The 12,138-nt window shown below is 35.4% G+C and overlaps 1 protein-coding gene across 17 annotated transcripts in view; it reads left to right on the top strand.

Moving 5' to 3' along the window:
- The window catches only part of PARD3 (par-3 family cell polarity regulator), a 650,052-nt gene that overhangs the window by 190,458 nt on the left and 447,456 nt on the right, over nt 1–12,138 (top strand). The window lies entirely within an intron of this gene.

Here is a 12,138-nt window from a genome sequence, read left to right as displayed (position 1 = left end):
CATAGGTTCGCCATCACAGCCCTATACCATTTCAGACAAGTTGCTGTCTCTTCTTAAAAACCTCCAGTGATGAAGAACCTACAACTTCTGAAGGCAAGCTTATTGCCCTGGTTAATTGTCCTCACTGTTAGGAAGTTTCTCCATAATTCCAGGTTGCTTCTCTCCTTGATTAGTTTCCATCCATTGTTTCTTGTCTTGCCTTGTAGTGCTTTGGAAAATAAATTGACCCTCTCTTCTTTGTGGCAGCTCCTCAAATACTGGAATACTGCTATCATGTCACTCCATCCTTCTTTTCTCTAGACCAGTGATGGCTAACCTTTTTGCTGTTGTGTCCCAAAAGTTGGGGGAGCCCAGGGGGGGTCATGCGCACATGTGCCCACACCCTTAATGAAATGCCCCCCATGTGCCCTGTCCCCCACGCATGTGCGCATCATCCCCACACTCTCCCTCCCTTGCACATGCATGCATGGCCCACCATGCTCTCCCACCCCAATGCATGTGCATGTGACACCCCCATGTTCGCCCCGTGCATGCGTGTGCAAACCCCCCCCCCAGCCCGTTTTGGGCCTGGCAAGCATCCCTGAAGCATCCTGAGACTAAAAACAGGCCAGGGGGCGCTCTGCTTCCCCCCATGCTCCCCCCACCTCCTGCTCATGCACATGTGCCCCCCCCATGTGTCACGCCCCCACACCAGAGACCAAAAATCAGCTGGCCAGCGGGAGGCATGCGCACATGTGTGGTGGAGCTGAGCTGGGTGATGGCTCGCGTGGCATGCGTGTCACAGTTTTGCCATCACGGTTCTAGACTATCCATACCCAATTCCTGCAATCCTTCTTCATATACTTCATATATTCATAGCTTCATATGCTGCAGCCTACCCATTTTTAATTGCTGTTGCTCTTCTTTATCACAACAAATCTAATTGTCAGGTTGCAGTCTACCCTATTTTGTCCTGTGTTTCTTTTGTCCTCATTACTATATTCTTCTATTCAGCATTTATCTACAACGGGCAGCTCTTTTTATGAGTTAAAGCTGCTAGAATAAGAGTCTTACAGCACTTTCAGAACTTAAATATTTATTATGGTATAAAATTCAGATGTCTGCAGGCCGTTTTCAGATGCATGATGAAATCCAGAAATAGGGAGTTTGTAATATGCCACAAGGTTTACTTTGCCACAGTTGAGCTATCTTTCTTGAAATTAGCCAAGGGGAAGTCCATGAACTGGGAATACTTAAATTCAATTTTTTACTCTTGCTTTTGTTATGAAGCTTGTATAAAGTGAATCTGTTTGTATTTACTTAAATATGGTAGAGCATCTAGATTTATTACAGCAAATATAATGCGATGTATGAACCCAACCACAGCTTTTTAATCTCTTTTTTTCATTGATATTACTTCAAACAGCATGTTGAAGATCCATTTGTTTGTTGGGGAACCTAATTTTCTAATTTCCCTTTTTATCTAATTCAGACTAAGTAAAATCTTGCATATATTTTAAAGTCAAACCTTCCTGTTCCTTGTTTTTCCTTGGCTTATAGCTTCGGGTGATGAGAGAGTCTTGCAAGATAACTTTAAGATCTAGCTTTCACATAATGTACCTAGATGTAACATGTTATTTAATATGAAAAAACCATTCGTCTACTTGTAATTATGGGATACGTAAATCCATTTTGTTCATATTGCTGAAAGCACATAGTAGGTACCATTTCCCCTAATTAGAGTAGTTGAGTGCTTTTAAACTTAATTTAATTACAATAGATCATCTTTGTCCTGTTACATCATGTATCAAATACAATAAAGGGGATATTGTGGATATGGTTAATTTCTACAACTGTTTATTGTAGATAAAGATATTAGAATATAAAACTATCTTCTTCTCTGAGATATTAAACTCTGCATGTTTTATTCATACCAAATTGTTCTTTAATATTTATATAATTAAACAGGTTTATATTCTAATTGGGCCAGCCCCACATTTAATGCATCATGGCATCATTTTTGCAAATAGGTACGTAACTTTTCCAGAAGCAACAATGGTGGAATAGAGAAAGGGAAGGAGAGGCAAAGGCACTATTGTATATGTCTCTGTGTAATTGAATAAAACTGCTGCCACTTTGGTAAGTCACTGCAAAGCTACAAATTAGATTATATTGTAAGTGAGTGTATGAATAGTGCTATTTAAATCTTTACTTAAACTAATTAATGAGTAGGAGTAAGTACTCCACAGGAGGTCAGCCTTGAGGCCTGTTTTCAGAAAACGTGACTGGAAACTACAGTTTAATTGTGAGAAAAATGTATCTATTAAACTACGATGACACACACGTGAGAGAAAACACTCTTTAGAAAGGTAATTGAGAATTAATTGCGGTGTAACAGTCTGAGAAATAACAAAAATTATTACAAGATTTAAGTTCAGCAAAAATATGAGAATGGCTTAATTTACTGAATGAATCTGGAATGGTTTAACAAACTGAAAAACATTTCACTTTTTTAAAAAAAATATTACTGTATTTTTCAAGTGTGTTCACCATTGAAAAGGGAAATAACAAATCACTTCTGTATTGTTGCAAATAAAACTTCATGGTTCAGGAATTGAGTTTGCCTTGAAGGATACTTTACCATTTATGTTGATATTTGTAAAGCTCTGGTTTAGGAAGCAGTTGCACATTGAATCAGATCACATCCCATCTATCAAATTATTGTTGACCCCAATAACCCCAATGGTGGTATAGTCTAAAATTTGAGGAAGGATTCTGAACCTGGGACTTTTTTCGTCTTCATTTTTAAATAAAATGTTCTGCCAATGAATTACAGATGGTCTCAGTGACTCTACCAAATATTTTCTTCAATATTTTTACAATTTTTTAGGGAAAACAGGAAGAAGCAAGGTAGGACTGTGAAGGCTGATAGACATTATGAGAAGATTAACTTTCAAGAGGATTTAATTAGAGATGAAAATCTGGCTCAAAGTTTCAGAAGATTAGAAGATGATTAAAAAATGAAGTTATGGCTATATTATATGCAAGTTTGGTCAATATAAAATATGTTGGTATGTAGTGGTGAACCCTTGTCATTAAGAAAATAGTCAATCACAGCTTGTGTTTGGCTAAGCAAGGTCTCTCAATGCACCATATATATATAAAGAAGAAACTAGATAATTATAGTTTTAGATAAGTTTAGGATACCAAAAGTGACTTTGATCACTTTATTGTGACCAAACTTGCATATAGCATAGCCATAACTTCATCTTTTAACCATCACTGTTCTGAAATAAATTGAATTTTAAAAAGATCTAAACTTGCTTTCACTATTAAGAAACAATCCTGGTTACTCTTGTCAGCTGAACTTGGTCAGCCACATTTTGATTAGCTATTGTAAGACTACCCTGCAAAACTCTGGATGGTTGTTACATGGCAGCAGAGAGTTTTCTGTTTTTCTTCTGCTGTGTGGTTCTTATCCAGGTTTTGCAACCCTGATTTTAGGTAGTCTTCACTTGCTGATTGCAATTGGGATTAACAATGCTAGCCATGTGGTCATAAAGTCCTTGATAGTACAGGGGTTTAGTGCACCCTGTTATTAACACAACTGCCTGCAATTTCTGCTGGTTCGAATCTCTCCAAGGCTCAAGGTTGACTCAGCCTTCCATCCTTTCTAAGGTAGGTGAAATGAGGACCCAGTTTGTGGGGGCAATAAGCTGACTTTGTATAAAATATACAAAAGAATGAAGGCTATTGCTTAACGCATTGTAAGCCGCCCTGAGTCTCCGGAGAAGGGCGGCATATAAATCAAATTAAAAAAAAAAAAAAGTGAAATACCACAAAATCGTGCATGACTTATGATATAATTCTGGCTGTGGTCATTAATGAACCATCCATGGTTATTAGGTTCAATGTTACATGACCATAAGTTGTAGCTTCCTGCCCAGATTCCCAATTAACTTTGCTTGTTGGAAATCAACGGAAAAGTTACAAATGGTGGTTACATTACTGTGGGACACTGACTATCATAAATGCATGCTGCTTACCAAACACCTGAATCAGATCACATGATGCCCAAGTTCAACGATCAGTTACAAATATCCCTTTTCAGTACTGTTGTAACTTCGAACATTGCTGAACAAGTAGTTGGTAAGTGAGGACTACCTATAGGTGCATGTTTCACTTTTTAAAATGTGATATTTTATTATTGATTTTTCAGAGTGTTTGTCATTAATTGATTAATATATAAGGGCTGGGTCGACTAGGAGTTTTTCCTTTTTCACATTGGTTTTTGGTGACCATTGAATTTTCTGTAGGGTACTTTTCTTAAAGGTGCATGCAAATATTGTACTAGTAAACTCCCCCCCCCCCTTACTTAAACAAAGTAAGCAAAACTTATTTAACAAATGTTTCACTTAGAAGCATTAATTTTGGGCTCATTTGTGGTCATAAATCAAAGGCTACCTGTAGTTCCTTCAAAAGTATATGCTGATGAGTTGAGGATATATAACCCTTTCTAAACTATACAAATTATAATTTCTAACAGACTATATCAAGTAAAATAACCCTAATGTTTATAAATATGTCATCTGGAAACAGTACTTCCTCTTCAAGAAAGAAGTAGTTCCTATTAAATGGTTGGAATGTATCTACAGTGCAAACTTTTGAACAGCTGTAATATGCATTTTGGAATTCAGTGCTTCCTATAATTTGTTTGCTCTTTCCAAAATAGATTGCTGCTCCTTCCCAGCTGTTTATGGAGGACTAAAATAGCACCATGGCTCTAATATCCACCTTTACCCTGAAATGAGAACATTGTTTTCTATACCAGGAAGTATGTTAATGGCATGGGAAGTGGTGTTTAAAAATAAACTTTGTATCTTGCACGTATGTATTTCCATTAAATCTTATAAACACCCTGAATTAAAAACAAAAACAGTATGAAACTAAGTGCTCCATTTTACAAGGATCATTAAGAAAAATTTGCTGGTGAATTTCAAAGTTATTAAAGGAAATCTGAACCCATTGATTGGTGCAAAACATTGAGAATTTGTTTCTGGCCCAATGAGTTTATTAAAACCCGATTTCATGACAAAGATAGTGTCTGGATTCTAGAAAAAATAGAACTATGGCAACAGATTCTCTTCTTTAGTAATGTACTTACCTTGTTGTCACTAGAAAACTGTCTTTCACAGAATAAGGTATTTCTAATTATAGTGCTAGGATAAACATGGATGTCATACTTAATTTGAAATAAAGAATAAAAGGTGTTACTTATTAAACTGATTCTCAGTTTCAGTTAAGATGTATGTGTGTATATAAAAATATTTCATATAGCTTGCATAATTTTGGATAGAGTTCTAAAACCTTTGTAAATCTTTATGTTACTAGAAAAGTAATATTAATACAAGATAAGAGCAAGAACCCCATGGAAATGCATATTTAAAGCTAGTCAAGGATAAAATCAATCTTTAAAACAGTAAGAATAAACACCCAGCCAGATTTGCTATTAAGGTAGAGTCTCTTTTGAAAACATTTCTTTCCCACAGCTTTAACATCTGGGCTGGGTTGCCTCTTATCACAGTACCATTCCTGCCTATTCCCACAGTCTCTCACACCACCCATCTGAGAATAATGTTAAGGAACATTGCTGAATCTTCTGCACCAATATGGTTTTACAGTCACTGAGCATTGCAGGAAGAGGAAGACACTAGTTGCTTGGAAATAACTTTTCTATGCAAATCCTGGGAACCTTAAGGAAGAGAAGCCATAATGTGAAATCTCTGGGTTTTGTGAAGTCATGATCTCTGGGTCTTAGTGGAGCTATATAAGGTTCTAGAGGAAGTAGGTAATTACCTCAGATATACAAATTGAATAAAATAAAAGTAAATCAGGAAATGATTGTGGATTGCCCAGAGCCTTACCACTCTACAGTATAAAGAATCTGCTGTAATTCTTGAACAACATTAAATCACCTTACTGATTCTCTGGGGTCAGACACATGAAATCAGGAAGCAGAGCAGTTCAAATGACTACAGATTTACTGCATGCAAACACTCTTCACAAGAATCTGTAGAGATTGTTAGTATTCAACACTTAACAGTTAAAGGAAATTGATGGTAGGGGTAACTGAAGTCAAGGTGAAGTGGATTTAGATCTCTTGTGGGCACAAAGGGACTCGAGACTGATGACGTGCTTGATCCTTCCTGGTCATCTCCTACATCTGACCATTTGGAATTAGACTTACTTAAATTCTCTGCTTAATTTTCTGAATATTGCATAAGGATATTAGGTATATGTATATATGCATATACATATATTTTGAACGGAGTAATGATTGTTCCTTTCCCTTGGTCTTGGAGAGCAAATGGGCAAAGGCTTTATTATTGATGCCCATCACTGTACATAGGCATATCAGCAAGATATGGCCTCCTTTGAATTTACCATGAACTTTTTGTTAATTATTACACAAATTGTGGGACTTAAGGCAGGTATGCTTTCCATCTTTATAAGATGCACCTGTCCACTTCTTCTTGCCAACCTTAATTTCTTCTACACGGAGCACTATAGGCAAATGAAAGAAAAGTCAAACTAGATTAAGAGAGAAACGGATGGTAATTTGTGTCAAGCTAGAATCCGAAGTTTTGTCAATAATTAGAACTGGGCAGATGGTCATTTGGATATAACATGACTATGATGAAATAGGATATCTTTTAGCTAGGAGATATCATATTCAAACCAATAAAGAATTTGAACTTTTCTTTTGGAGCATGGATTTAGTAAAATGAGATTCTGAAATAGAACATGTTCTCATGATGTTTCTGGCATGGATGTAGCACCACCATGAAGGCCATTGACAAATGGTATGAAAGAAGCATCTGCTTGAATTGTTGATCTCTGAGAGATTTAGCCAAATGGCTGAACTTTGAATGCCTTACTGAACTTTCCCAGAGTTTCAATTTTATGTATGTTATTTAAGTAATAATGATAATTAGGCTGCGGAGTTTGTATTTAAAAAGTTAAAAGTTGAGTTACAAAGGAAATAAATAGAAAAGAGGCCTTTTCTTAAGGAATGGTAACAGGCTGACCTCCTCTTGCTAACTCTCTCCTTAGAAGTATTTGCTAAAATGTTCTTATTGTCCCTATTTCCTTAAGCCACAAAGCTATTAAGTGCTCATATATGGTCATTCTTTGTGTGGAATCATAGGAAATGGGATAATTTAAAAAGAACCAGTTTCTCTTTGATTGCCAAGCAAATCTTTTTCTTAAACTAGACTTTTAATTAAGTGATTTGGAAATCTGTATTGCTTATGTTCTACTTGTTTTAATCTTACTATCTGAATCAGCCATGTGTTCAGCTTGTCAAAGAAACTCTGTGTATGCTCAGCGGAACAGTCTATATTGTTTTTCTGCACTGGGAGACAAAATAAATGTAATGTTTTTTACACGGTCAGGTTTTCTGACAGCATTTGCAATTTATTATTATGAAACTAGAGAATGAGAACTCATGAAGTGAAGCTGATCCAAATGTGATATCAGCAACAAAAAATATGGTTCCTAATTCCATTTTCTCCAATTTTTTTTTTTTAGCATGAGACTTTATAGCCTTATACTCTTTATGGCCTAGTACAGGAGTGTCAAACTGAATTTCATTGAGGCTGCATCAGGTTTGTGTTTGACCTTGGGGGGGCAGCAGGTGGGCATGGCCAGAGTGAGCATGGCCAGCTCAGCATCACTTGTGTTGGGGGAAGGGTGGATAAAAATCAATGATTTTTTTTAAAAAATAAAAAAAATCAGATTTTTTTGATTTAAATCAGATTTTTTTGATTTAAATCGGATTTTTTTGATTTAAATTGGATTTTTTTGATTTTTATCGAATTTATTTTAATAAAAAACTTTTGGGGTAAAAATCTATTGTAAGATGGTTTTCTATTTAAGATACATAAACAATTTAGTTTATTCAGCATGAAATGGAGCTTAGTTATGTAGCATGAGGCTGTATATTCTGCAACACTGGGACTATCGGTGAGTCAACAGTGGGTCAAAGGAGTAGCAGAGATGACAGTTGCTCTTTAAAAATTATGATTTAAATCGAGTTGATTTAAATCAAGCCTTTTTATTAATGATTTAAATCATGATTTAAATTGTGATTTAAATCAACTCGATTTAAATCAAATCCACCCTGGTTGGGGGTGTCTGCAGAGGCCTCCCGCAGTGCTGTGCCAATGAAAACGCTGCCTTCCCAAGCTCCATTTTCACTGGCAGAGGCACCGCGGGCTGGTCCTTTGCTGTTTCCAGGGTGGCACCATGGGGCAGACCTAAGCACCCCATGGGTTGGATCCAGCCCATGGGCCTTGGGTTTGACAAGATGGGCAGTAATATGGAATGAAATGTAGTTTAATAACAGTACTTCTCATCTGTATGAAATCAGATTGAGCAGAGATTCTGTTTTGGCACTGATTAATAATGTCATACTTTAATAATTTTTAAAATAAATTTGTATTGGTTTTTAAAATAACAGAAAAAAAGAAAAAACAAAAGGTACAAAACACACAAAAAAACATACAGAATAAAAACATGATAAGTGCTTTGTTTAAGTAGTACAGAATTGTACTAAATAAATAAAATGAAAAAAATATCTATTGTAATTTATTATATTTATATAAAGTTGGTTTTTCTGTATGTCATGGCTGGTTGTTTTTCTCAGTTTATGCCTGGATTATGGCAAAAGAGAAATGAAAATGCAACAAGTAATAATGGAAATTCCATTAATATTGCTAAACCATATAGCCGCATCTTTTGCTGGCAAAACATTTTACATGGCTCAGTGTTTGCCTGTATTCTTGCAATTGTGCTATGATAAAAAAATTGTAAGCAGCCATTAGTTCTTGATTGATGGAATTATAGAAGCCATAATACAGTTTATACTTGACCTAGTAAACATACACAATTTAGACATGTGCAGTCCTATTTAGTTGCTTGTTGTCTTTCTGGAAATAATAAGAAAATATCAATCATTTTATCATTCTCCCTCCCTCCCTTCCACCCACCCTCCCTCCCTCTCTCTCCAGCATGCTCATATTGATTGTAATTTTAAGCTTGCTGTCAATCATATTTTCAGGGAATTTCATTCCCAAAGTAATGGATTAATTGTAAATAAAATCAGGTTCTATTAATGTTAGTCAAGGACTGTTTTTTACAAGTTTGCTTTTCTGTACAGATAATCCTAGACTTAAAACCATTTATTAAGTGAATGTTCAAGTTATAATGGCTCTGAAAAAAAGTGTTTTTCATGCTTATGACTGTTGCAGTATCCTTATGGTCCTGCAATCAAAATTTGTATGCTAGGCAACTGGCATGTATTTATGACAGTTGCACGGTCTTGGGGTCATGTGATCATCATGTTCTGACAAACAAAATCAATAGGGAAGCCAGATTCACTTAATAACCATGTTACTAACTTAAGAACTTCAGGGATTCACTTAACATCTGTGGCAGGAAAGATAATAAAATGAGGCAAAATTCGCTTAGCAACTGTCTTGCTTAGCAACTTAAATTTTGGGCTCAATTATAGTCATCAGTTGAGGACTATCTGTATTGGGCAGGGTGAGAGAACACAAAAAAATATTTATTATTAAAATTCAAGACTTCCTGCCAAAGAGGACCCAGTTTGTGGGGGCAATAAGCTGACTTTGTATAAAATATACAAAAGTATGAAGGCTATTGCTTAATGCATTGTAAGCCGCCCTGAGTCTCTGGAGAAGGGTGGCATATAAATCAAATTTAAAAAAAAAAGATAGATGAATCAATGCTGATGACAGATGTGAATCCAATCTGAATCCCCCCCCCAAGGCATTGCAATGTGGAGGCCTAAAATCAATTGGTCCCCCCCAACTCTCCCAAAATCCATTGCTATGGTTCAAAGGATGGATAAGAATTAATCCTGTCATCTTTTAATGGTTTCTTGTATTGTTGGTCTTTGGATAAAGTGATCAGAACAAATTAGCCACTATATTTTCACCTTTCTCCCTGTCTCTCTGAAAGGATTCATAAGGATTACTTCCAAGCTGGTTAAGACATAGCAGCCATTTTGTCAATGAAATGTATTGATTTTTGTAGGTATAAGGCAAATTCTTGTTCTGTATCTTGAATATATGCTTTGTAGTATCTCTTTTGGCTTTCATTCTGTAAAAGGTACAAATTAAGAATAGAACAAAAGTTCTTTGTGTTATATCTGTATGGGAAGCCTTCAACTGAGCATTATTCTTTGTTTTCTCTGGGTATAAATATGGCTTTCAAATACACAGTTGTCAAATTTCATTTTCTTAAAAAATATTTTTTTGTTAAAAGAAAATTTTACAAAGATATAAAACACTTACAAGAAGAAATAGAAAAAAGATCATAAAAGGGTAAAAGACAAAATAAAGAATAACGAAGAAGCAAGAAAAATAACTATAATTGAATAAATGACTTCTGATGTTCTTTGCAGCAGTTACAAACATAACACTCTACTTTCCCATATTGCACTTCATAATTCCCTTCTTTTCATAAGCAACACTTTAGAATCAATCAATCAATCAATCACTAATTTTTATCCATTTTCAGCAAAAATTATGTAAAGGGTTTCCAGTCTTTTATTGGTTCAATTTATTGGTTCGATTTATATGCCGCCCTTTTCACTCAGGGCAGCTTACAATGTGTTAAGCAATAGCCTTCATACTTTTTTTTTTGGATTTTTTTTTATTTTTAAACAAAACTTAAAACATAAAACACACTTTTTATGTTAAATCATACTTTTGTATATACCTGCTTAGTAGGGCTTTCGGTCCCCCCCCCCCCAAAGCGGTATTCTTTTTTATACAAAGTCAGCTTATTGCCCCCACAAACCGGGTCCTCATTTTACCTACCTCAAAAGGATGGAAGGCTGAGTCAACCTTGAGCCTGGTGAGATTTGAACTTTCAGTAATTGCAGGCAGCTGGTGTTACTTAATGGTGCTTTAGTCTGCTGCGCCACTAAGGCTCTTTTAGAAAAGTAATTATAATTCTCTCCTTAGTCCAATAAATCAATTGAGCCATTTCTGCAAACAAAACCAACTTTATTATCCTTTTCTTCATTACTGGTATTTATGTAGTTTTCCATCTTGGTGCAAACAATTTCATTTTCCATTGCTGTTGGATCAGTCTTTTGCATCAACGAGACCTATCATTAAATGAAATTGTGATTTCAAATTAATCCTATAGTTTTATTAGTTCATGAGGAAAAACTCTCTTAAGATGTGTGGTAGGTTGTATTGGGACTAACCTACATGAATGTGTAAGCTGTTGGGTTCCTCAGAACTCTTATAAAAACCAGAGTTAGGAAGAAGGCATGTTGCTGTAGTAAATGCATGTAAGTATCATTCCCACAATTAATATAGGATGTAGTTTAATCCTATAAGCAGTTTTCTTTAGCTTTAGATATATGAAATAATTTAATTCCATATTGCTCTGTTATGGACAAGGACCTTCTGATTCTTAGCCACATAGTCTGTATCCATTTTGGGCCTGCAATTTGGGTTCTGCTTTCTGACTTTTTTAAAATAATGAAGAATATACAGTTATTTCATTGATGCAGAAAGATGCTGCCTATCTTGGTCGAATGAAAGGTAAAATCTGCCTGAATTTGCTTGAAAAATAGGATCCTTAGCATTTAAGCTTTCATAGACATGTTCTAAAAAACTATAGTATTACCAGATAAAGACATCAGTGATCTAAAGCTTTTGAAGCGTTCTGTTCAAGATGTAAGTTTTTATCTTCACCAGCTAGCAAAATGTGCTATCTTGCATTCAATTTCTGTGGTTAGTTTCTTCAATTTTTCTCTATCAAATATGGATTATAAATGTACGATTGTTTGTGTATTAGCCTTCCTTTGGAATGTTGGCACTCAAGTAGGGAAGGCATTTGCTTTCTGCTCCCTCTTGCTATAATTCCTGATGTTCAACTAATTTCTTGTTGTGCACTAAACAGCCTGATGTTTATAAAGAACTGGAGAGAATATAGGATAATTTATTTTTCCAGATGACTTAAATTTTTCATTGTGACAACAGATTTACATTTTTGGCTCAAGTTTTTTTATTTGCTTCAGATCTTTCTCTTGGTTTGCTCATTTTTTCACATCAA

Source organism: Pantherophis guttatus, chromosome 4, assembly GCF_059756535.1.
Source record: "Pantherophis guttatus breed Tessera chromosome 4, ASM5975653v1, whole genome shotgun sequence".
NCBI classification, from domain to species: domain Eukaryota; kingdom Metazoa; phylum Chordata; class Lepidosauria; order Squamata; family Colubridae; genus Pantherophis; species Pantherophis guttatus.
Note: the sequence above shows the minus strand (reverse complement) of the source record. Positions and strands in the feature narration are given on the sequence as shown.